Source organism: Pygocentrus nattereri, chromosome 6 (assembly GCF_015220715.1).
Source record: "Pygocentrus nattereri isolate fPygNat1 chromosome 6, fPygNat1.pri, whole genome shotgun sequence".
Lineage (NCBI taxonomy): Eukaryota > Metazoa > Chordata > Actinopteri > Characiformes > Serrasalmidae > Pygocentrus > Pygocentrus nattereri.
Genome location: NC_051216.1, coordinates 20,753,144 through 20,779,531, shown reverse-complemented (window position 1 = coordinate 20,779,531; position 26,388 = coordinate 20,753,144). Strand labels below are relative to the sequence as shown.

At 38.9% G+C, this 26,388-nt stretch overlaps 1 protein-coding gene across 6 annotated transcripts in view; it reads left to right on the top strand.

Moving 5' to 3' along the window:
• The window catches only part of b3galt1b (UDP-Gal:betaGlcNAc beta 1,3-galactosyltransferase, polypeptide 1b), a 110,295-nt gene that overhangs the window by 68,742 nt on the left and 15,165 nt on the right, over positions 1 to 26,388 (top strand). The window contains exon 3 of one of the 6 annotated variants that reach the window (XM_037539326.1): positions 8,196 to 8,288. The exons of the other annotated variants lie outside the window; for them this stretch is intronic. The gene's annotated coding sequence lies outside the window, so the exon portion shown is untranslated. The remainder of the gene's footprint in view (positions 1 to 8,195; positions 8,289 to 26,388) is intronic. 6 annotated transcript variants of the gene reach the window in all.

Below are 26,388 nucleotides of genomic sequence, written 5' to 3'. Positions count from 1 at the left end.
AGGAGAATATCTATATGTGCACATTTATTGGGCAACTATAATGGTGCAGAATTATTACGCAGCTAAATGAAAAACACATTTTCCCCATCTCCCCGGAGGAAACCCACGCAGACACAGGGAGAACATGCAAACTCCACACAGAGAGGACCCTGATCACCCGGCCGTGGAATCGAACCCAGGCCCTCCTCGCTGTGAGGCGACAGCGCTACCCACCACGCCACCGTGCCGCCACATTTCTGACATATATAAAAAAAATCAGTGACCAATATAGCCATCCTTCTTTTCAATAACAGTGATAAGCCTTCTGTTCAACTTTCTGATCAACTTTTTGTGCAGCAGCAACCACAGCCTCCCAGACACTGTTCAGAGAGCTGTACTGTTTTCCTTCACTGTAAATCTCCCGTTTAAGAATTGTCCACAAGTTCTCAATTGGGTTCAGGTCAGGTGAGGAAGGGGGCCATGTCATAAGTTTTTTATCTTTAATGCCTTTACTGGCGAGCCAAGGAGTACTTGGATGCATGTGACGGAGCATTGTCCTGCATAAAAATCATTGTCTTTTTGAAAAATGCAGATTCTTCCTGTACCACTGCTTAAAGAAAGTGTCTTCTAAAAACTGGCAGTAGGCTTGGGAGTTGATTTTGAGCCCATCTTCAACCCGAAAAGGTCCAACCAGCTCATCTTTAATAATACCAGCCCATACCAGTACCCCACCTCCACCTTGCTGGCGTCTGACTCGAAGTGGAGCTCTGTCCTGTTACTGATCCAGCCACGGGCCCATCCATCTGGTCCATCAAGAGTCACTCTCATTTAATCAGTCCATAAAACCTTTGAAAAATCTGTCTTCAGATTCTTCTTGGACCAGTCTAGACACTTCAGCTTATGTGTCTTGTTCAGTGGTGGTCAGGTTTCAGCCTTCCTTACCTTGTGGCCATGTCTCTGAGCGCTGAACATCTTGTACTTCTTGATACTCCAGCTAGGTTGCAGTTCTGGAATATGACAGAACTGGAAGATAATGGGTTCCTGGTAGCTTCACGCTTGATTCTTCTCAAATCCTTGGCAGTTAATTTGCGTCTTTTTTTCTCAGCACGTTTCTTGCGACCCTGTTGACTATTAGCAACAAGTCGTTTGATGGTTCTGTGATCACGCCCCAATATCTTAGCAATTTCAAGAGTTCTGCATCCCTCTGAGAGACTTTTGATAATTTTTAACTTTTCAGAGTCAGTTCAATCTCTTTTTTGGCCCATTTTGCCTAAAGAAAAAAGCTGCCTAATAATTATGCACACCTTGATATAGGGTGTTGACCTACTTAGGCCACACCCTCCCTCATTACACAGATACACATCACCTGCTATGCTTAAATCCATTAAGCTTTCAAGTTTATCCAGCTTGGAGTTAGAAAATATGCCTAAAAATGATAAAATGGTCAAAATGCTCACTTGCCTAATAATTGTGCACACGGACGTTCATATGTTCTGTGGAGTTCTGTAAATGATGCAAAAATTATGATTTATATTTAAACCCCCCTTACATTGTATCTCACTTTCTTTCCATTGAGTGAATACAATATAATTTAGTTTTCTTGCTTTTCTGAAGTAAGTTTGATGTAGCATGTATGTTTTGTAATGCACTATTAAGCATACATGATCCAAATATGTAAGCTGAGCTGTACAAATAGCCCATTTTTGAATTTTCTGTTTGTGACGTCATGAATACCATCACATTTTCATCTGTCCATCTTTTAGTCTGCATGTATTTCCTTCACCCTTTCGCACTGGATTTACAGTCTGGATTGCTTTTGGAATATGATACAATACAGGATAGCCAATCAAAACAGAGATCATTTACGTATATCTTAAAGGCACATAAACAAAACACCCTTTAATTCTAAGTTTTCACAAGTTTTGTTTTAATTTGAATGTAACAGCCTACTGCCCCCTTTACCCAATGCTCTGATCCAGCCAATTAAAAACTTTGGAAAAAGCTCATTAGCTTGACCAGGTGTAGCAGATTGTGGGTAGAACTTGACTCAACAGGAAGGTAGATTTTTGGAGCCAGGTTAGTGAGCTCAGTTTTAAGGTATAATGTGGTTGAAAAACGGTAATATAAAAATTGATTTCTGTTGTTTTTGAGGCATAAACTCAGACGTGTCAAAGGACCTCAGGGAAAAAATAAAATTATAAAAATGCATCCAAGCCCTGAACCATTTATGCACTTTTATGTTTGAAAGTGTGTTCAAGGCGGTATGGTCTTGAATACTTGAAGACATTTTGACAAAGACAAATTATGGTCTATTCAAACTTGCTATCTCCCAACAATCCTTAAGGTGTTTTTGCCCCTGGGCCTATGCAGTACAGCACGGTATGGTTACTAATCTAAACCAAAAACTATCCATACCCTGGCTGACTTCCTGTGAAGTTTCATTGCATAACACGGTGAAATAGGCAAACATCTCTGTCATTTATATTGTGGTCATATTATTTCTCATACACTGCTAGTGCTGACAGTGAACACAAACAATAGTAACAACAATGAATTTACCTTTTACTCTACGTTGGATTTTATCTGAAGAATCACAGACAGCGATCCTGGCTACTGGTTTTTAAAAATGGCTGATGCATGGCTATTCTGTGATGATTGTGTTTGAACATCAGTGGTCTACACTATTTCCAACTCCACTCACACATTTCAGCTTGAAACGCTTAGTATAAGAAGTGTAATCCAATTTACCACAGGTACGCAGGTATGATACAGTGAAAATAATGACAGAATGCTTGACCCCAAATTTATTTAGACATCTGTGCCACTTAGAAGCCTCATCTAATCTTTTCAATGATATGTGAAGATAGTTAACTGTCTGAACTATCGATATCCCCAACATGCCCAGAAAAGTTTATTGTGACATTATTTATCGTGATTATATCAAGCTGTCACATCGCCCACCTCTAGTTTAAGCTGTTCACTTTGCTGTATTGTTTGGAAGTCTAATGTTATACACTGTGGTGCTGTTCAGCCTAGGCGCTGTCAGAGGGGGCAGCAGTACAGAAGCAGATGGCTGGTCTATATTAGAGGTCCTTGCCGCAGGGCCAACATGCTCCTCTCTTGCTATACCCCCCCCCCCCCCCCCATCACCCCCACACCCCCGAACACACACACACACACACACACACACACACTTTCTCACTCTCTTTCTTTTCCCTGAGTTTTCAAACACACAGATCTTCATAGACCTCTGTACTCACATGTGTTACCCAGTGCTGCAGCTTGTGCCACAGTGATGAAATGATTGAGCTCTATACACTTTCTCTGATCTCAAGGTTGCAGATCCCTTTCAGCAGATTTCAGACACACTGGATATCCTGTGTTTCTAGAAAGAAGAATTGGGTCAAAGAGGAGACAAAGACTGAGCGATAGAGAAAGAAAGAGGTTGATCATATAGCAGCACCTGGACCCGCCTCCAGAAATAAACCAGGGCAGTGGGCCCCATGTTCAGTGTTTATGCCCAACGCAGGTACACAGACTTAAATAAGCCCAAACTTATAAGAACCTTCTAATAAACTTATGACTGTAATACATTTGTGAATTACATTAATCACACTAATCACATGAATCACACTAATTAAATGGCTGATTTTGTTGCAGTTGCAAGTGCACATACAGTACTGTGCAAAAATCAGCTACTCTTCATATATTTATAGATATAAAATCCAGCATAAAATACAATTGACCTCAGAACTTTGAAGGTGTGGAAAAATACCCAAGGAGATTTTTTTTTTGGACAACTGAAAGCAAGTCTCCTAAAAGCTGACACAGTAAATACTGAAAAAAATGATATTAATGGTATTTTGTGTATTATTCAGTCATTGAGGGCAGAATTTGCCCCTTAACATATTATTTCCATGATCTGCCAGGAATACAAAATAAATAAATAAGATAATAGTAATTTTCTAAAAGCAGCCCAGATGTCAGCAGCACAGACGCAGTTCACTCCAGGTAGCACCATCCCAAAGCGCACTGTGTAGTGTGTGTTTACCTCAGTCTCATCAGGACTGCATCAGGAAGATCTATTGAATGCAATAAAAGAAAAGCAGATAACTCTACAATATATAAAATAAAGAGACAAATAGATGATATCTTTCATTTTGTTATTTGGGCACTAAGAGGAAGACAATGAGCAAAACCAGGAGGGATGGGAATATTATAACATAGAGAGAGAGAGAGAGAGAGAGAGAGAGAGAGAGAGAGAGGGAGAGGGAGATGGACATAAGGAAGGAGACAGTGGGTGAAGAAAGATGGAGAAGGAGTGAAAGAGGTGTGCATAAGGACAGAGAGAGTTGTCCTCTGTTAGTGTCCTCAAGTTTGACACTGAAAAATGGGTTTTACACACACACACACACACACACACACACACACACACACACACACGCATGCACAGTGTCTACTGCATATGAATCCCCTCCGGCTGTCCAGAGTAAGTGCTAGGTGTTATCTTCATCTCTCACTCATACAACACATTCACACTTTTGCTCATCCATCATACTCTCCTAGGCCATCCCACTTTTGAATGGAGGCTCTGCTACAAATTAATGATCTACAAATAAAGTTGGTAACTGAGCCGTACCATGAAGATGGACTATACACATAAAAGCATATACTAATACAGTCATATGTAGAAGATTAAGTGCACCTGCTCAAATTACACATTTTGTTGATTTTCTAAGTGAAAATAAGTTAAAACATCTTCCACACATCTGCACATTTTAATATGTAATGTAATGGTTCATTTTAGATTGATTTTTTTCCAAAATAAATAGAAATTGTGCACTAAACTTTGTAGAAAAATATCAAATGAACAAAACTTGAAATTGTACTAGGGATGATTAAATTTTCCATTCAATTGTAAATGTTTTCCAAGCTTAAATATTTAAAGTTCACCTTTAACATGGTGTATGAAAAGAAATATTTCAAGTGAATGAAAAGTGTTCTTAATGTGTCTACATACAGCTAAGATTACAAAGTAAAAGATAATTTTATGTTGTTGTTTATTAATATTTATAAATTAATACTACTAGTAATAATAACAGCACCTTTCATACATAAAAATGCTGCTCAAAGTGCTTTACAGACAAATAACAGTAAGGCAGTATACATAAAACAGTGAACAGCACACATTAGAATACAAATAAAAGAAACTTCTTAGATACAAACAAAAGATAAAAGTAATAGAGAAGGCTTGAGAGCAATAAACTGAAATTGAAATATAAATGAATGATAAACAATGATAAATCAACAGTTAATAAAATAGGATACTTAATAAATACAACTGTAACATAAATATTGTTTCTAAAAATATAAATACTCTTATATTAATGTTGACACAACATATTAATGGAATATAAAGGCATTCATTTTAAGTAAAATGTAATCATTTGTCTTTGAGGTTTGTCTTCTATCCCATCACATTAACTTATTTAGTAATGTACTGTCACATTAAATGTCATTATGAGGAGTAAATTACCTCATTTAAGCTTTCAGGGGAGATGAAGTTCAAAAGCTCATACATTTTGTATTTGTTCAACATTAATAATTTGTTGTGTTCTGCATCCTTAATGGAGTGTGACAAACAGGACGTCCATCCAGTCACTCTAGACTGACAGTGTTTTTTTTTTTTGGCAGTCTTTATCAGAAACATCATGTAATTTGCTGTTATTAAATGTTCTAACCTTAATAGCAGAAAGCGTGGCAGGCAATTTTCCATGAACTATTCTACCCCATCACATTCCACCCTGTTACAACTTCTGTGTGATGAGATTGGACTTCTTCATCTTATTTGGCACAAAATGTGGGAAAAATCTGTTTTTATTAATAGCAATATGTAATTGAAATTATAGAGGATAAAGTGTGATTTCTAGACATAAAAAAATTTAAATCAGCATTTGGCACCAATCTTGTGAAATCACTCAGCTATTGAATGTGTTACACTGAGATATCATAATTAGTACTGTATCTGCATACAAAGAGAGGGACAAAACATTTTAAAAGACCCCTCAATCAAGATGTTATTGAGGTATATACTTTATGCATTAATTCAAAGTGTTTAACAACAATATTGAATTGGCCGTTTAGGAATTACACACATTTTATACATAGCCCTTCCATTTTCACAGGCTCAAAGGTAATTAGACAAACTGACAATTATACATATAAGACTTATTTTTCATTTTCAATTGGAGATGAACCACATGCTGAGTTTCCTCCCTTGAGATGCTTTGCCAGACCTTTACTGCAGCCGTCTTCAGATGCTGCATGTTTGTGGGTCTTTCTGCCTTCAGTTTTGTCCTCAGTAATTAAAAAGCATGCTCAGTTGGATTGAAATCAGGTGACTGACCTGGCCATTTAAGAACATCCCATTTCTTTGCCTTAAGAAACTCTTGGGTTTCTTTTAAGGTTTGTTTTGGGTCATTATCCATTTGTGCTGTGAATTGTGGCCCTATGAGTTTGCAGTGTAGCTCTATACACTTCAGAATTCATTTTGCTACTTCTGTCAGCAGTAACATCAACAAACACCAGTCCTTCAGGTCCTTCCTTTCCTTCTCTATACTCTTCTAGTACAGGTTTCATCTGTCCAAAGAATTTTGTCCCAGAACTGGGCAGCCTTTCTGCTGTTCAGTGTTATCAGTGGTTCGCATCTTGAAGTAAATGCTCTGTATTTACATTCACTCTTGATTCTAGACTTTGACAGTGATACTCCAACTTCCTTTGGATTGTCCTTGAGCTGACTAGATGTTGTGAAGCATTTTTTCTTCACCTTGGAAGCAATTCTGTGATGCAGTTATCTTCCATGGTCTTTCAGGCCTTTTGGTGTTGCTGAGCTCACCAGTGCATTACTTCTTTTTAAAAATGTACCAAATTGATTCAACACTTTTTATCTTCCTAATTTGTCATAAAATAACAAGGCCATGAAACTGCTTATCAATCAGCTGTCCAATAACTAGTTGTCCAAAAGTGGGACCATGTAAAAGTGGCTGTAATTCCTAAATGGTTAATGGAGTATTTTTGCTAAACCTCTTTAATTAAAGCTAAAAGTCTACACTTCAGTCACATCTTGCCTGCTTCTTTTTAAATCCACTGTGATGGTGTTCAGATGCAACAAATGGAACCTTTTTTTACTGCCCATATCATTGTGGATCTGACTGTACATGCTAATCTGGTTTGGATTCCTCATAGGGATATTTTAGTAGTTTACCCCTTTCAGTGGTGTTACGTTTAAAACATTCTCTTGGTGTGTTTTATTTTACATTTGAACTTTTATTACTGTATCTGGTTTGTAATAGCCGGTTGTGGTTATCATGTTGTCGTAGGCGTACTACAGCAGCTCTGGTGGTTGATGTGAAAATAAAGTGTTGAGTTTGAGTCTGAGCTTCAGGACTGGTTTCATGCAAAAGCCTCACACTGTTTCATGCCAGTACTATCAAATCAGACCAGTATACTTCATATTACTGTATCAGGACTCTTTGGCAGCTGTGTCGATGAAAAATTTTGAACAGATGGACTGAACCCATTAAAAGAAATCAAATATGCTTTGCAGATTGTTGCATGTTCTAGCTTCTTCTAAACCTTTGGTGTCAATAATTTTACACCAGTTTGACCACTGATCTTCACAAGGTTACAGATATATTTTAACAGTTTGCAGAAACCCTGTAGAGAGGGGCAGTGCAGGCTCACACATTTCAGTTGTGGCTGAAGTTGAAAGGAAAAAAAAAAACCTTCAGTTTGGAAAAAAAAACCTGGCTCAGCAATATAGCAGCAACTGCTGAGATAATATCTTCAGAGAAATAAATAGGATTGACATAAAGCGAACAACCTGCAAAAAAGGTTACAAAACAAAAAATCATTGCAAAACTAGACAGTTAAGATTATAGTATCTCAAGTCAAAGTGTAGGCCATAAATTGTGACAAAATGATTGAAACGCATGACGAAAACAACTCACTAATTGTGCTTGCCTTGTGGTCTTGTGTTGAATAATGAATCACAGCTGGAATGCAGTATGCATAAAATAGGTAAGAAAAGAAGAATGCAGGTTTTGCCACATCTGTCCGATGGCTAAGAGCCAACATGTTCAACTGGGCTTTTGTATCTTGGGTCTTCACTGACTCAATGTGAATGGTAATGCATTTTTCACCATCCTTCCCTGTAGGGAGGAGAGTGGAGAGTCAAGGTCAGCAGGGAGCACTACCTTTCATTTAGGACAGTCTGAGTTTGTTCTCTGAGAATACAACATGCAGAGCAAGTAAGCAGCGACCTTCATTCAGAGCAGAATGTGTTCAAATGCAAGTATTGTGACTGTTGATTTTTCAAAGAAGCACTCCAATACATATATTACAAAAGGAAACCTAAATCTCAGGGTTAGTAAAAAGACAGCACACTTATTGGTGAATCATTTTCCTGATTTTGTCTCATTTCACCATTTCAGCACATCAGTTTGTGCTTCATGACACCCAAAATCTTAAGTGTTCCTACTCTCCCATCCTGACCCATCATATATTGATCATGCTTTGGCAAGTATTTGATTCATTAAAAGGAAATAACAAACTTTTGAATCTCACCCTTCTTTTCTTCTTTTAGAAAGAGAAGTCTGATTCTATTGTGGTGCATGATGCTATGCTGCCTTCTGCAAATTGAAGTCGGCCAATCTATAACTCATCCCATTCCTCTTGTCTTACTTGTAACTGTAGCCATTACTCAAAAATTGCCTCACCTTAAATCAACATTTACTTGAGAAGGGGGAACCTGCTGCCGCACAGTGGTGGGGCACTGTACAAGGCCTTTGAAAGCTGAATTAGCCTGAATGCACTAAAGACTTATTCCAGTAGACTGGAACTGTTTGCACATTGCTTTTCTCCTCCGATAGTTGTAATCGTCACATACTCTGGTGTGGTAAAAGCTGTCAAGATGGAGTTGCAGCCGTTTTGCTACCATCCATTCAGACAATGTAACAAGCGATTCTTTGGGGGGAAAAAAACAAGAGAAGATAGTTTTGGGACATGTAGGCCTTCCTCCCCAGATGGTGGGTGCCTTCCCCTGCTTTGATGGTTTGATTTTGATTGGCGTATGGGCAATGAATGTGGGTACAGTACGTGTCTGTGACTTTCCACAGTGCTCTGTGGAGGAATTCTCAGCGTGGAGGCTGATCCACGTGTGAGGCAGCAGCTGTGAGCATGTGTCTCACTGGGGCTTCCCATCATTTTAATCTCCCCACTGAGACTGGGCCAAACGAGCAGCAGATACACAAGCAGATGTCAAAACTTTATTAAATATGGATGTGGCTTTGTATCAGCTATTTTCTTGTGAACGCATCTTTAAGATCATATAGCAGCCCTAGTGTCTGAGGGTGAGTAATTCAAAAAAATCTTTGTGCAGAAATTTCCTAAGTGGAGGTGAGCCAGAGGCTTTGGTCTTAATTGATGTCAGCAGCATTACGATATACTGTTGTTTGGTCATGATGTTGAGAAGGAAGCTAATTAATCTACTGCTGAGTGAATTATGGCCTCATATTTTTCTTATAGGCCATAAACCTTCTCTCAAAACAGTAAGTAATTCATTTAGATATGGAAAGAAAAAAGCAATACTCAATATATTCTTACCTATAAAATATGAGTTTATGTGTGGGTGATTGTATATACACAAAGGATCCATAAATAAAAAAAACAAACTAAAGTCTCAGTCCTTTTTGGTGCCATATTCTGTTTTAAGAGCTGTTACAATCACTTCACGCTCAGTGACTCATACTGGGGCAGAATCGAAGAAGTTCGTTCATGACTAGCATGTTGCACTACTTTTCTGATGGGAGGCCAGACTGGTCTGCTTCACCCATAAATGGCTTGTTAAATTGGTGCAGCACTTACGGTTATCTCCTGGCAAACCAGTAGCAAAATAATGCAAGTGCAGAAGTATGAATACAGAAAGTGTCATTTGAATTGAAATAGACATCATTTTTTTTTTTATTCATCGTTTTTTAAGACTCATTCTCATTCTTCACCATCAAAGAAAGCAGTATGAATTTCAAAATGGTTCTGGCATAGAAAAGAGACACTGTTGCTTTTTGGCAAGCTTCATTTTTGTAACATGGAGAAAAACACTTATGAAAAATGTAGCTAAGATTATGAAAAAAGTGTCATTGCAACAAAACAATGTTATTCTGATGGTGTTGCATGTGTTTGGAATGACTTTTCTAGCAGTTGTCAGCTGATAAAGGAATGAGTCACAGCTTTTTAAAATTAAGCCAGTGTTTCATGCATAAGTTGCATCCAAGGACCATTTCTACCCTTTGAGTCTCTCAGCTACTTATACACAAATATCATTGTGTAAAAGCTGAAGGACTCTGTTTGATTACAACTTCACAATATTCATTTAAATCATCATTGCAGTATCACCCTCTACAAGATTGAAATTCCAATTGGCCTCAGTGTGCAAATGTACAAATCACGCTCACATGAATTCCCTGAATCGTCTAAAGACCTATACAACAGCTTTGTACAGGTGTTCAGAATTAGAGCTGTACAGTGAATCATACAGTGCTTTGATGGTTATCATGATATGACTTTCTAAAAGCACTGCAAAGGGCTATGGTAACATAAAGGCTCCAATTACATTACATGACAAATTACAATTCTTTACAGGCCAATGTGATTTAAATCACAGGAATTAGCCTTATCTAAGTCTACAGCTTCGGCATTACTGCCGTAAGATTGAATCGAACCCAGTAGGCAATCATGAACAGCTGAACAACTGTACTGTCACTAATAAATGCTTAACATGGAATGGCAGTTGTTGGTCCTAGATGTAAAATGTGCCAAGCAGTGGTGCAACCTTACAGCGCACGAAGAAAAAGTGCTTGCTGTAAGTATACTCTTAAAAAAAGACAGTGGTTCTGTATAGAACCATGGACAGTCAAAGAACCATTGCCATGCTTAAATGAATCTTTTCATTGTGAAATCATTTGTCTGACTAATTGAGAATGTGTTGTATCTGGATCTATATGGAACCTTTTTTAAAAAGGGTTTTATATTACGCCAAAATGGTTTTTCTATTGTTACAAGCCTGATGTTGTAACAATAGCAGAATCCTTTTTGGTGTTATATAACCCTTTTCAAAAAAGTGCTATATACAACCATATACAGCATATTCTCCATCAATCTGAAAAATGTTCATGATTCTATACAGACCATGTCTTTATTAAAGAATGCTTGATGAACCATCTTTTTTAAGAGCTGTAAGTCTTTTTTTCTTTCTTTTGCACTTTGCACAGTAACGAGTAGTGATTTTGTAATTTCATATAGTTGTACTGTTTGCTTAAAGGAGAGCTTATAGTGGCATTTTTTCTAATTAAAGAACAGCAGCAAACCTGTGTGTTCAATGTGCAAAATATTGCCATTCAATAATACTGATGAACACATTATAGTCTTTACTATTGACCATCTTCAGGACAATAGTAAGAACTGAATACTTCTGATGTACTGTTGTCCATTGAATGGAATATTTCCTATCTGTTAAAGCCTGAACATGGGAACATAATAAAAACAGCTGTTTTTTACATGCACCAGCAAAATGCTATGAGAAAATTGTGGATCTGTATCTGCTAGCATTACAATGCCTGTGAAACCCCTAAGATCAGCATAAACGAGTCTATGCCAACTCCCTAAAGCCAGCATCTAATCACTCACACAATAGACAATAATCACTTCGCCCTCCTCTGTGCTTGTGATCACCACAGGGCTGTTTATGTATTCCAGAACTGCTGCAATTCTCAGTTTATTGAGAATGTCTGTGTAGCTCATTCTGAAGAACAAGGTGATCTTACTCTTAAACCACAGATGTGTCGATTTCTGTGATCCCTGGTCTAACACCCCTTAAGTTGCACTACTCTAATTATATAGGACTTAATCTAATTTTACCATGATATTGTGTTCATGACAAAATACTGTACGATCTGTTCAAGCTTGTTGTACATGAGCTAATCCTAGTGAGGTAGTGAGGTAATGGAATTCAGGAAAGCTCACCTGCTCAGAAGGGAAAGTGTGGACTCCCAATAGAAGACTCTTACACACCTTTTTGGTGGATGGTGACTGTTATGGTTCCACCCTATAACATAACTGTAGTCCACTCAAATGGAAATTCCTAATGGAGAAGTATTACTATAATTGCTTAATTAAATATATCCATGTCTTATTAGTGCTGTAAGTTATACGGCAAAATTAAAGTAAATGTCACTGACTAATATGATCAGTCATGCTGTACAAGAACAGCCAAAGTGAAATCAGACAATTTAGCTAAAGTATAGCATGTCAGCGCTGTATATAATGAAAATGAATCACTTTAATGTTCTGTTCTCAGCTGGATTTTCCTTTAGGGGGTCTGTGCCAATTTAGTGAAAATACAAAAGTGCTGTGGGGTGGGGGGTGGGGGTGGGGGTACCATTTCTGCTCCTCACAATACAAAAAAGGAAGAAACCAGAGCCAGCATCTCAGATTAGAGACACAATTTATAATAGAGTTGAATTTGTAAGTGCCTTTTAGATGATACTGAAGTAGCACAGTGTTGCTCTACTTCACTTCAGTGTTTAAACAGTAGAAGTAAAGTGGAGTGACAGTTGTTACTGTGTTTGGCTGCAGTTGTAAGTCCTGAGGTTTGCAAAACCCCAGCGAGGCTCGCCTCCGACTCCGACTGTGCATTGTGTGACATTTCCAAAGCCTCTGTAGCGCGCTGTAATCCCCGGGTCTCTGAGAGAGCAGAGGGTCTTTAGTGCCTTTAATACAGGACTGAAGAGAGAGGTAATCTTTCTACGACAGTGCAGGTCTGCGGCACTGACAGGAGAACTGCAGACAGTCTGATAATGAGATGAAAATAAACCAATCTCCTGCATAATGACCTGCATTAAGGCTGCAGCTGAGAGCTGTAGAAGGATGACGGGTGCAGCAGGCACAGTTAGTGCTAGAGGCTAAGTTGCCCTTTTGCTGAACAACGACCATCTTTCCCCTTATTAAATCCCAATCTTTACCATCATGAATTGAATCACAAAACTGGCTTCAGATGTGCACCCATGGCTGGTATCAACACTACAGCTTGTGATGTTAGTAATGCTCAGCTCTGCTGTTTATAATATGAGGGTCACTGCTAGAGAGTACTGGCTTAGAGAGAAGGGAAGTAAAGAAACTAAATTACCTTTCTTATCTCTCTCTCCCTCTCATCCTCTGATGCTCTGCACTCTCGGCACTTTGAGTTAGTACATGCTGCATACTCTTGGAGCCCATATACCCCACATAAACAATACCAGACCTGGAGTTCAGGCCAGTGGTTGTGCCAAAAAATACATGACCTTGTACTAGAGTGAAATTGATTGTTGACTCTTGCACACACCCTCCTCTCAAGATGTATTATTTCATCTGATTGATACAGTTTTCCACTCTACAATATATTCCATCATAGCCTACATTATCGTCAACGTTGCCTAACAAGTTCAACATTGGACCCAGTAACCCAGAGCTTGTGAACTGCCTGTAGATGAGAGATACCATTCAAATGCAACCAAACACCCCTGTGCTGTGACATCACAACCACAACTTAATGCCAGTCTGGAACACTATGTTCAGTGTTCAGGGCTAAAGCAGAAAAATTAAATATGCTGGTGTTCTTGGCCAAAGAAAAAGACCTGGACCTTAATTCATAGAAAATAATCATTGTTGCAATATTGCTTCAAAAGTTGACATTACTTCAAAAGTTACATTAACTTGCATTAAAAATTTGACTTTTCCTATAATCCTATTATTTTTGTTTGTTTTTTTTATAGTGCTTTTTTGGTCAGTGACAAAATTAGACCTGTTTCAGTGACAGAAAATTAGTGTATTCATGTTTTAATATAAATAACATGGGGTTGGTTGGCACACACCATTAAAAGGCATCAAATAGGAATTATCAGGGCTTTTTTATTTAAACCATACCACAAATTGCAGAAAAAAAAGTTTCATTTATTTTATCAGCATACACAAGTCTTGTACTGGAGTGAAAGTAGATACTGTCTGTGAAATATTACTCAAGAAAAAGTAGAAGCCCTCTCTTTATATTTCACATTTAAAAATGCATATTTAATACACAAGTAGTTTGGGTTCAAATAATGTTATTTTCATCTTGACATAGACTTGATTATTAAATGGCCTACAGTTTATTGGTAATTTTGTAGATTTTACTACAAATTAAATTTACTGTAAATTTAAGTACTGCATTCTAAATATGTTGTTTAGATTGCTATTTAGTATGTTTGTAGTATATAATGCAAAATAGTACAGGTTAGTGATGAGAGCTCTATGTGTGAATAGACTGCCATCCAACCCCAAAGTCAATGTGCCAGTCAACCCTACCCACAAAAGAACTCAGCTCTGTAATTTAATTTATTTTAGCTACCTAGCATTTCATAGCTGTTTTTATTTTTAACACAGATTGTATGGTTAGAACCCTTAACAAAATGGTTAAATGTTGGTCAAGAGGGGAATAATTTTGTGATGTAACATTTTTATGAGAGTTCTACTGCTGCCCCTGAAATTAACATTGTTCCAACCAGCCTCTGTGCCAGCCATCCCCATTCTGTCCTACTCCTAAAATAATGGCCTGTAACTAAAATATTGGATTTTGCACTTTTTTCTATCACTGCTTGTCCCCAACTCTTCTTTAAGTAAATTAAGCCTAAGTAATCTAATAAAAATCAAATTCCCCACAGCTGCCTTTCATATCCAGTTAACATAGGCCTCAGTCCTTTTAATTACATGTTGTTTGAAAGTTGTCTTATGTACACTCTTAAAACAAGATTGTTCTCTTCAAGGGTTCTTTAGTAAAGAAAATGGTTCTATATAGTGTATATGTGTGTATATAACCTTATATAACCTTTTTCGAAAAGGGTTCTGTATAGCATAAAAAGGGCTCCTCTATTGCTACAGTATTAAGCTTGTTACAATAGAGTAACTAATTTTGATGCGATATATAACCTTTTTCAAAAAGGTTTGATATAAAACCATCTCAATCAATCTGAAGAACCATTTCATGATGCAAAGAACCTTTTAATCATGCAATAGGTTCTGTAAGTGTTCATGGTTCTATTTTCTGTGCTTAAGAACCCATGTAGAACCATCTTTTTTCATATTGTAGCCTTTAAATATTTTGTTGCTATAGTGACATTGTGTAAGACAGAGGACCTAAGCTGCTACATTTCCTGGTCGAATCACTGAGTTGATGTTACTGTGCCTATTCCAAGAACTCAACTCTCTGGAGTGCATGCTTAAACTGAAATGGCCGAGCCAAATCATGCATGTATTATTTTGATCTCGAGATTTAATCCCCGGGTGCAGCTTCACAAGGCTAAATAGTTATACTGCATGACTAGAGATTAGAGGAGAGTATTTAGGGTTGAAATCATAGGCCGCTAAATTGCAAAAATTGGGAAGAGTAAAATAATTAGCATACAGTTTTCATTATTGTTCTCCTGAAGGTTTAATGGTCCTGTGGCAACACGTTGGCCAGACCACTTTTTGGTTCATGTGCAGTAGATTTTTGTGAGGTGTGCTATTATTTCACACAGCCTGTTTTTTGTGCTGATTCAACATACTTGTTTCATATAGTGCTCTGGTCATGATTCTTCTATTGAAATCTATTCTTTATAGACAAAAAAGGCTAGTATTATCTTAAAATATGAAGATCAATGCCACTCGACTGTATACAACTGCACCATAAGCTACCTGTACCATTCAGGCTTCAGTTTCCCTCTGCTACATCCTAATGGACATAATGATTGCTGTCGTCTCCAGGTTTCATTGTGCTCTCTCATCTCAGATATTCTCTTTGATAATGCTAATGCCATGAGCCGGATGGCAGCATTACACTGTGTGCTGTTCACCACAGCTTTTAGCATTCTTCATGTGGGCTCCAGTCATAACGAAGCTATGCAGTTCAGGCTCACCAACTTTCACCTTTGTCTTTAGATCTCATTACTCCTTTGTAGAAGGTCTCTAATCTTGCAGATTAAAGGTCACTCTGAGAGGCGGTGAGAGAAATGTAACATTGAGCATTTATTATAAAAATACATATTTGATTAGATGAGCTTTTTATTCATAGCCAACAGGCTCAAGGTTCTGTCCAGAATGTACAAAAGGACTCATGTGGACAATAATGCAAATTCTAAAGTTTCTCGTGGCCTGTATTCATGGTTCTTTCCAGTTTTATGAGCTGTATTGAACAACGTATAATGAACATGCCTAGGGATTGAGAATTTAATGACTGAAAACAAGAGTTACAAAAAATATATTTATATATTACATATATATGTAGAGGCCAGCTGTTTCAGCCACACCCACAGATGACCGTTGTATAAAATCAAACACAATAGCTGTAAACAAACACTGGCATTAGAATGGGTCGTATTGAAGAGCTCAGTGGCTTTAAATGTGGTACTGTCATGGGATGTCGTCATGCTAGATCTGCCCTGGTCAACTGTAAGTAAATAACTGTATCATTGTCAAATGGAAGTATCTAGGAATAACAACAGCTCAGGGACGAAGCAGAAGCCTATGCAAATTCACTTAGCAGGGCACCTAAGCGCTGGAGTGCATGGCACATAAAAGTCACCTGTCCTCTGTTGTGTCAGTCACTACAGAGTTCCATGCTACATCTGAAAGCAACATCAGCACAAGAATTGTGCATCAGGAGCTTCATAAAATGGATTTTCATGTCTAAGCAGCTGCACAGAATCTTAAGATCATGATGTGCAGTGCCAAGTGTTGACTTGAGTGGTGTATGCTTCACTGTCTGCTGTCATGCTTCACTGTCTACCAGTCTGGTGAATAAATCTGGGTTTGCTGGATGCTAGGATTATGTTACCTTCTGGAATGCATAGGGCCCACAGTATGGTTTGGTGGGGCAGGGATAATGGTCTGGGTCTGTTTTTTAGGGTTTGCGCTCGGCCCCTTGGTTCCAGTGAAGGGTAATGTTAATGCTACACCATGCAGAGACATTTTAGACAATAATATGCTTAAATCTTAGTGGTAGGAGTTTGGGGAGGGTTCTTTCCTATTGCAGCAAGACCCTGTACCCCTGTGCACAATGCAAGGTTGATAACAACATGGTGTGAGGAGCTCGAGTGGCCTGCACAGAGCACTGACATGAACCCTGTTGAACAATTTTGGGATTAATTGGAACAATTTTTGCAAGCCATTCCAGAAAATGTTTGCCACAGATACAGTCCCAAAAAAAAACGGTCGTGGCAGTCGTGGGCTGGAGGTTAGGGAACCAGCCCTGTGACTGGAAGGTCATTGTTTTGATCCCCTTGGCTGACAGTCCATGACTGAAGTGCCCTTGAGCAAGGCACCTAACCCCCAATTGCTCCCCGGGCGCCATGGATAGGGCTGCCCACTGCTCTGGGCAAGTGTGCTCACTGCTCCCTAGTGTGTGTGTTCACTAGTGTGCATGTATGTGGGTGTTTCACTGCACGGAGGGTTAAATGCAGAGGTCTAATTTCAGTGACAAATGGTTCTCAATTAATAAATAATTCCACAATTTTATTAGAAAGCACTCAAACTTTCTTCTAATCCACGTTCACAAATTTGCTATTCCAGAAGCTAATACAAACAGGAATGGATACTTGTGTTCTATGACAGATAGAGCTATTTATTCATTTGTTCCTTCAGGGTAGTTATTTTATTATCATCATCTATTCTTTTGTCTTGTATAGAGTTTAGTGACATCTGGCTGTTTTGAGTAGTTTATTTCTGAGTAGTTTTTTTTGTTTAGTTGTAGTAAACTGCTTGGAAAATGCTTGATTTGCTGCTAAGCTTGAAGCAACTGCATTGTTCAATACTAAGCATCTGTAGGCTGTTATGCCTTTGCAGATACTATCAAATTAATTTGTTCCTCCTGCTGATTTCTCCTTGTGGAAATTACTGTTATTACTACAGTATGGCTCCGTTTTAGATGATATGAAATATCAGTTAATCTCCTGCTAAAACCCGGTTTTATTGACTTGGAACTGTGTGATTGCTTTGTTTCTATATAAGGCAACCCAAGAGTCAACCTTTACCAGATTGTGAGTTCAATTTTCGACAAGATCTTCCCTGAAGGTAATAATGTGTAGGAAATTGGTTTGAGCTTTTTGTCTTATTAAAACAAATGTAATTGGGATGAGGTGAGAGAGCAGGGAGGATGGCTGCCGATGAGACACGTACTCCCCTCTGTTCCATCCTTTCATGCTGAAATATCCCTCCATTACTGCCCTGCTTTCTGTGAAACGTCTCCTGCTTCAATTTCAGACAAATGTCAGCATGCTTTAGAAAGTCCTCATTACTGGATACTTAAAGAGAAATAAGTTCCTTCTCGTTTAAATAGCTCCGTGTCAAGCAGTCACAGATTTCACAGAAGGTTGACCGTGGAACCACCTTGTTTCATGTTTCTGGATTCCTATGAGGCACAAACGTTTTGATATTGAGAGCTTCTGACAGTTGAGCAATGCCATTGGGTACAGTATGCATAATGGAAACCAACGTACAGAGCATGCTTCTGGTATAGATGTGCACTGGAAAGGGATGCAAGTGTAAATATGCATAATGTGAATATTTATTATATTAGTGTGCTGGTGAACGGAGAGCTTACTTCAAGCAGCAATATTTTACGCTAATTAATGGTAGTTTCACAGATTGCAGTACACAGTCTTAACCAAATGAGAACATCAAGCATATTCCAAATTATACAATCTTGTTTACTCTTATGCAAATGCCTTTGCAGCGTATTGCAGTAAACAGTGACATATTTGATGAGAAATGTTTAGCTGTGGTAGCTGTTGGAGAGATATTTTGATTGCACTGTGTCCATGATGCGTCACAGCCATGTTGGGTGAGAAGACACTCCGATACCAATCAGCAGCTGCACCATCTGCTCTGGCCTAATGACTACCTGCTACAGCTGAGGGAGAGAGATAGAGAGGAAAGAGAGAGGGAGATATGCTGAGACAAAGAGAATGATGGAGAGAGGCAAAGGGGAAAGAAAAAAAGACAGAAAGAGAAAGCATGAGAGTCAGAGATGCATTGAAAGCTGGGGGAGGGGAAGTGAGGGATGGGGGAGATGGAGAGGATGACTGTGAACCTTGCAGATACCCTCTCATTATGTGTACTGCTGCGGGGCTCCAGGCTGCTGTTGTACACAGAAACGCACAGATGATCAGAAGCACATGCACACAGTGGTGATCTTATATCAGGCCTAAGTTAGGCAAATTGCCTTAGGCATTACATCTTCAGGGGGCCTGTAAATTAGCTGTGGTCTTGTTTATGTAGAAGGGCAATATCAGATCAGCTACAAACTCCCTGCCCAAGGACGTCATGCAGTCAGAACAGTCAATTAAACTTGAATCACTGGCCATGAGCGAAGGCTGGTGTTATCTTACATTATATACTCAGCACAAATGATGCAAAAACATTTTTTATTGTATTTGTTTTTCATACTTAAAAAATAAAAACTATAAAACTTATTTTTGATTCTAACCATGACATTTTAACATTGTACCTTACTCCTCACTCAAACGATTAGGCACAATCTGTACTCATATTTGGAGTAGGCTTGTTTACAACATTGTAGGAATGTTAATGTTTTTCAGAATCAAGCTCAGTTAAAGCCCAGTTTGATCTTAGCCTTAATCTTCTGTCTCATTATATCTCATTACTCAGCTACATTGCCATGGCAACTTGTACTGCATGTCTAACCTGGTGCAGGGCAGGTTCAGTTCAGAGTATCAGATCAAAAACAGCTCTTGGGGAGCCCTCAAACAGATATTTGTGTTGTCAGTCACTTTGTCACTTTTAATCACTTTTCATCACTTTTCAGTGGAGGAAATACTACACACAGTAGATGTCAAGAAAGTAACACAATAGTACTCTAATCAGCACCAATGCAGTAGCAGATGTGTTGTAACAGTAAACAAGCAACACTCGCTTCATGTTTTTCATGGTCATGTAGCTTTATTTCTTTTTCCTTCTTTTAAAAACAAGCCACTCAGCAAGTCCTCGTTTCTCACAACTCATTATACGTCTTAAACGTCGTGTCCACGCAAACAAGAATTAATCATTGCTTGAGTGTCCAAACTTTTCTTAGCAGAGAAAGTCTTTAACCAACATCATAAAAAGAGTTAACGTGGTTCGATTTGTGAAGATTTTATCATGCTGAAACTTCAGGAACTGTGTAAAATGAATGTGCTTTGTGAGACAGGACCCTGATGACACATTCACATTTTTCAAAATACTTAATTAGGTGTGAGAAAACTCTACAATACAATCAATCATATCATGATACATGAGCCAAGATACGGTTGTACTGCAATTTTAGCTTTGCAGTGAGCTAACAATTGCAATATATCAAATTAAAGTAATTGCAATTTATTACTTTTCACTGCAAATTATGTACCCAAAAGAAAATCTACAGTTTACAATACTTTGTCCTACCAATTCCACCATTGACATAGGCCTTGGCTTCACTAGAGGACAAGAAACAAACAAAAACAAAATGAAAAGACTTAGTTTTGTGCAAACAGAATTAAGAAACTAAGAAAACAATGGCTGTTGGCATAGTACCACATTAGAATAAAGCTAGCGTTTATTAATAGTTAGTACCTGAGTCATATCAAGGTTAAAACCATTTCTAAGCATTTACAACACATGAATAAAAAAGACAGTGTGACCTCCACATTCATTGTGGACATTAACTATGGACAGTGAGTCCACATTCATATATACTGATAAAGCTCAGATTTTGTTGATTAGTGATCTTACTGTGTCTTGTCCATCAGTCAGCATTAAACCTGTCAGTATATCATATATTACACATACAGTATATATTTCAGAATTGTATGGATTAGTAAAGGACTGTTTGTATGATGCATTATATTGTGATATCTGGTTTGGTTATATGTATTTATTATGTGTATCCTAAGAGACACTGTGTATACTTCTCAATTAGGAAAAGGTCAAGTGTGTTCAACTTTTTAGCCTCAAGTGTGACAGTATGATCTGTCCCCAGCTGCTCACTAGTCGCAGCACTCTGCACAGTGAACTACTGTTTACAGCTCTCCTTCGTTGTTGATCTGGTGCACAAAGCAGAATGTGCTGAGGTTACGAAGGGCGCGCTGTTCAGAAAACAGCAAGCATGTCCATATGGAGGAATACAATTAAAATCCCTCATTTTGAATAGCTGGATGAAATGAAAATAAATCAGCATTGCTGTTCTATCATTTGAGTGTGTATCTGTTAATTAGCCTTTGGTCACTGGGGGGACTCTGAAAATCGCAGGCCAGACCTTGTGTAATAGTTAACCTTTCAATACTTTTTTATATTCTCCATGCCTGATAAGGGTAAAAATATCTTTATACAATGCAGGTTGTACATTTTTAATTAAGCATACAGTGTGAATATCCATGTAGCCCTATTCTTATTTTCTTCAGCATTCAGCTGCAAAGTAAAATCGTTGCTAAATTGTGAGACAGAAATGGACGTTGACACTGACATAAATTATAGGAATTCAATTCAGTCATAATTGTGACTGAAGCAGCAGGTCTAAATCCGGGCGCAGAGGCTCTGAAGACCTCCCACCAGGGGAAATAATTCTCAGTCTGTGAAAGAAGCCATTCCTCTCACACCCCCAGCCACCATGCTGATCTTTATAACCAGTGGGGCTGCTTATCAGCAGTAGGCCTTGGTACTATATTGTGCTATGTACAGTCATTCCACCCAAGGATAAAAGAAAGAGGAAAAAAAACAAAAGGCAGGAACAGTTACGCAAAGTCCAAACTTTCCTGAGGCTGTATCTTCCAGATTAGATTGCATCCTCTTTCAAAGATGAAAGTTCATGTTTGCTTGGCATTTCAATTCTTATTTCCACACTGTTGACATTTCCTGGCAGATGAGGATTTGCATCTTGAATGATAAATTATTTTGAGAAGATGGATGTGGTAATGCCTCCCGCAGCGCACTATTATCTATTGTGAGGTAAAATATCTCAGTGTCTCAGTGCATTAATGTAAATATCACTTGTTTGTTTTATGGTGATTACCTCAGAATTTATTGACATGAGTTCATAGCCAGCTCTAGAAAGCTTGTGTGGAATGCAGGGCTGAGCGTGACACATGATGGCTCCAAGCTGTTAACAGTGCTCCTTCCTAGTCTAGAAATTCAATAAACGGAGCATTTGTGGGAAGATACGTCCAGCTTCTTCTGCTCTGTGTATTTATTGTGCCCCTTTCCAGCCAGTGGAGATGTCTCAGTAGTGGGTGGAGAATTTTCAGCATTTAAACGCCACTGGACAGCTTTGTCTCTTTAGCTGACATGGTCGTCACACTGGAGTAAGACTAGATCAGAGTCTTTCCCTTCACTCTTTCCATTTAAGCACACTCAGCGTCTGGCAGCTGTCTCTTGCACCAATTACGTATCGAAGTAGAATAGATTGTGCTCATTTATGATGACATCTGCACTTGTTTGTGCACTGTCATTCTCACCTCATCATCCGCTCTCTCTCTATATATATATGACGGGATGCTTTAGAATTGTTTGTATCACAGAAAGTTGTTGGCACTCGCTCAATAAATGTCTGCCATCCTGCTTTCTCTCTAAAGTCTGAACTTTTTTTGCTGAGTGTGATGAAGTTCTATCGCAGGGCTTTTGATGCATGTGAAATCCTGCCTTTCATACAGAAAAGCTCTCCTTCATTTTCACCTTGGTTGAGGTCCTTAGGAAACAGCGGTTCCCACAGCGCAATCATATTTTTGCAGGAAATATATGAGAGCTCCTGGGCATATGTGGAGAGGACAGACTCACTTTGTGTGAAATTAATCCATTCCCTCATTTTGAAATTGCAGTCTGAGACCTTGTTAGGCAGCAAAACATTTTTAGAACTAGTGTTTTCATAGAGAACTCTTCGAAATATGCTCACTAATGGTATCTGGAAAATGTACCTTAATGACCAAGATGCAACATTTGGGCAGTTCATACAGTATGAACACTGTACTAATTTGCCTTTACTGATTTTATCAATGCTGTCTCTGTTTTCTTATTTCAGCCTGTTACCAAATGGATACCACAGCACACTCAATTGAAAAATGATAGGTGTAATGCATTTCAGGACTAACTGAGGGCTTTGGAATGGATCATTAATGTTATTAACGTTAGCCTCTTTCACTTGTTTTCATTGGGAAAAGGTTGGCCCTCTTACTAGTTCATTAAAAATGGCTTACATCGCATTAAACTGCTTTTAATAAAGCAGCAATATTGATTTATGATAATTTGGCATTTCATACAAGTGCTGCTCCAGTTTTTTTATTTATTTATGATGATCCAGGTATTTATTTTTGCTGTTTCCTCTGCAACCTTGTGGCTCCCGCACCTGTAATTGAAACGGTTTCGCCTTCGTTCCTTTCTCAGCCATCCATCATGGGAGCATGATTGATAGAGGAGAGGTGAAGGGCTAGTGTAGCTCTTCTGCAATCCCTCGCTTTAATGCTGAGAGATACGCAGACAGGCTTTTCCCAAGAGTCTGGCAGGAAGGAGATTAAAGTGTTTAATAATGGGATGGTTAAATTAAAAAGACATTGTGAGTGCACAGAGTGCAGATAGCTAATAAACTAATACCTTTAATGGTCTGGAGCAATCCTAGATTCATAATTATCTTGAGAATGTTGAAAGATTTCTTGTGAATGTGCCATTTGTGTGACATATGGTGATGAGGCATATGCATGTTTTTCATATACTTTTTAATTAGTGAGCAATTACAGCAAACTAAACAATTCCTGTCTTGATGTTTTGCACTGCTTTTAATTGTTTGAATATTACATACATTACAGAATGCTGCTCTCATTTATGCCATGTGCATTGTTTGCTTATTATGCTTTGAGATAATTAAATGAAGGTGCTGCAGATTGCATAATAACTTGAAGCAGTAAATTTGGAAAGGCTCCATCTGCCATAGCCCTGTTGTAATTAGAAACAATGAGTTGTGCCTGCCAGCTTTCAGTCTTTCGTTAAGCCTCAGAGTTTCAGCCAAGAGCATGAAGATAAGGGAAGGTAAAGTTTGTTCTGCACTTCTCATGCATGCTGAGGTGACATTTTAATCCACACCTAATAACATCATATTTCATTTTTGTAAATCTAAAATGTGGCAAGGACATCACAGTGCAGCACATCATGATGAGTTAAGGCATCTTTCCATCAGCAGGTTAGCCTACGCTCTGGCCTTAACCTCCATCACCTATATGGTGGATAATTGGCCTATAACACAAGGTTGTAGTTGAGAAGAGAGAACGTTCCTTTCTGGCCTGATGTTACCATTGTCCTCAGAAGGCCGTTAGCATAGCTGTGTACTGGTCACCCATTTAGGCAGATGGATGGGGTGTGTCTCTGACACTTTAACTACACAGCCATCAGAGTCACCTGGCAGAGATAAATCAAAGATGGGTGATAAATGTCTTTCTGCCTGCAGGCACCTTGCAGGCAATCTGCTAAGTTTAAGACATCAGTAAAGAGAGCAGAGTGTTATGGAAAAAGCTTTGATTGGCCTCTTTAAATAGGTCTTCTATTTCATTAGCTTCGCAATTCCTCCGTAATTATATTTTTAAAAGTACTTTTCTTATATAACTTACTATAAATGCAGATATCACCATTACAAAAAAGGTTCTGGGGGATTAAATTCCAGAAATGAAATGTTGGAATCACTAGAGATCCCACAATATGATATCACAATACTTGAGCTCTGTGATTGAAGTACTGTGATATGACATTTCAATGTACTGTGATTTATTGCTTTTGAGTGAAAATATGCTTCCAAAAGAATATTTTTTCTAGTCTAATGAAGTGTATGCTTTATTCTTCTTGCTTCAGTCTTTGATTCATTAAAGCAAAATAGAATTATGAAGTAGATTTAAGCTTAAAAAAAAAAGTCCCCTTATGTACACTGCTGCAAAAAATAAAGGGAGCACTTAAACAACACAATATAATTCCAAGTAAATCAAACTTCTGTGAAATCAAACTGTCCACTTAGGAAGCAACACTGATTGACAATCAATTTCACAGCTGTTGTGCAAATGGATTAGACAACAGGTGGAAATTATTGGCAATTAGCAAGACACTCAATAAAGGAGTGGTTCTGCAGGTGTAGACCACAGACCACTTCTCAGTACCTAAGCTTTCTGGCTGATGTTTTGGTCACTTTTGAATGTTGGTGGTGCTTTCACACTTGTGGTAGCATGAGACGGACTCTACAACCCACACAAGTGGCTCAGGTAGTGCAGCTCATCCAGGATGGCACATCAATGTGAGCTGTGGCAAGAAGGAACAGGAGGAGCACTGCCAGAGCACCGCAAAATGACCTCCAGCAGGCCACAAATGTGCATATGTCTGCACAAACGTTAGAAACCGACTCCAAGAGGATGGTACGAGGGCCCGACGTCCACAGATGGGGGTTCTCACAGCCCAACACTGTGCAGGATGTTTGGCATTTGCCAGAGAACACCAGGATTGGCAAATTCGCCACTGGCGCCCTGTGCTCTTCACAGATGAAAGCAGGTTCACACTGAGCACATGTGACAGACGTGACAGAGTCTGGAGACACCATGGAGAGCGATCTGCTGCCTGCAACATCCTTCAGCATGACCGGTTTGGCAGTGGGTCAGTAATGGTGTGGGGTGGCATTTCTTTGGAGGGCCGCACAGCCCTCCATGTGCTCGCCAGAGGTAGCCTGACTGCCATTAGGTACCGAGATGAGATCCTCAGACCCCTTGTGAGACCATATGCTGGTGCAGTTGGCCCTGGGTTCCTCCTAATGCAGGACAATGCTAGACCTCATGTGGCTGGAGTGTGTCAGCAGTTCCTACAAGATGAAGGCGTTGAAGCTATGGACTGACCCGCCCGTTCCCCAGACCTGAATCCGATTGAGCACATCTGGGACATCATGTCTCGCTCCATCCACCAACGCCATGTTGCACCACAGACTGTCCAGGAGTTGGCGGATGCTTTAGTCCAGGTCTGGGAGGAGATCCCTCAGGAGACCATCCGCCACCTCATCAGGAGCATGCCCAGGCGTTGTAGGGAGGTCATACAGGCATGTGGAGGCCACACACACAATACTGAGCCTCATTTTGACTTGTTTTAAGGACATTACATCAAAGTTGGATCAGCCTAATTTTGTGTGTGACTCCAAATCCAGGCCTCCATTGGTTAATAAAATTGATTTCCATTGATGATTTCTGTGTGATTTTGTTGTCAGCATATTCAACTTTGTACAGAACAAAGTATTCAATAAGAATATTTCATTCATTCAGATCTTGGATG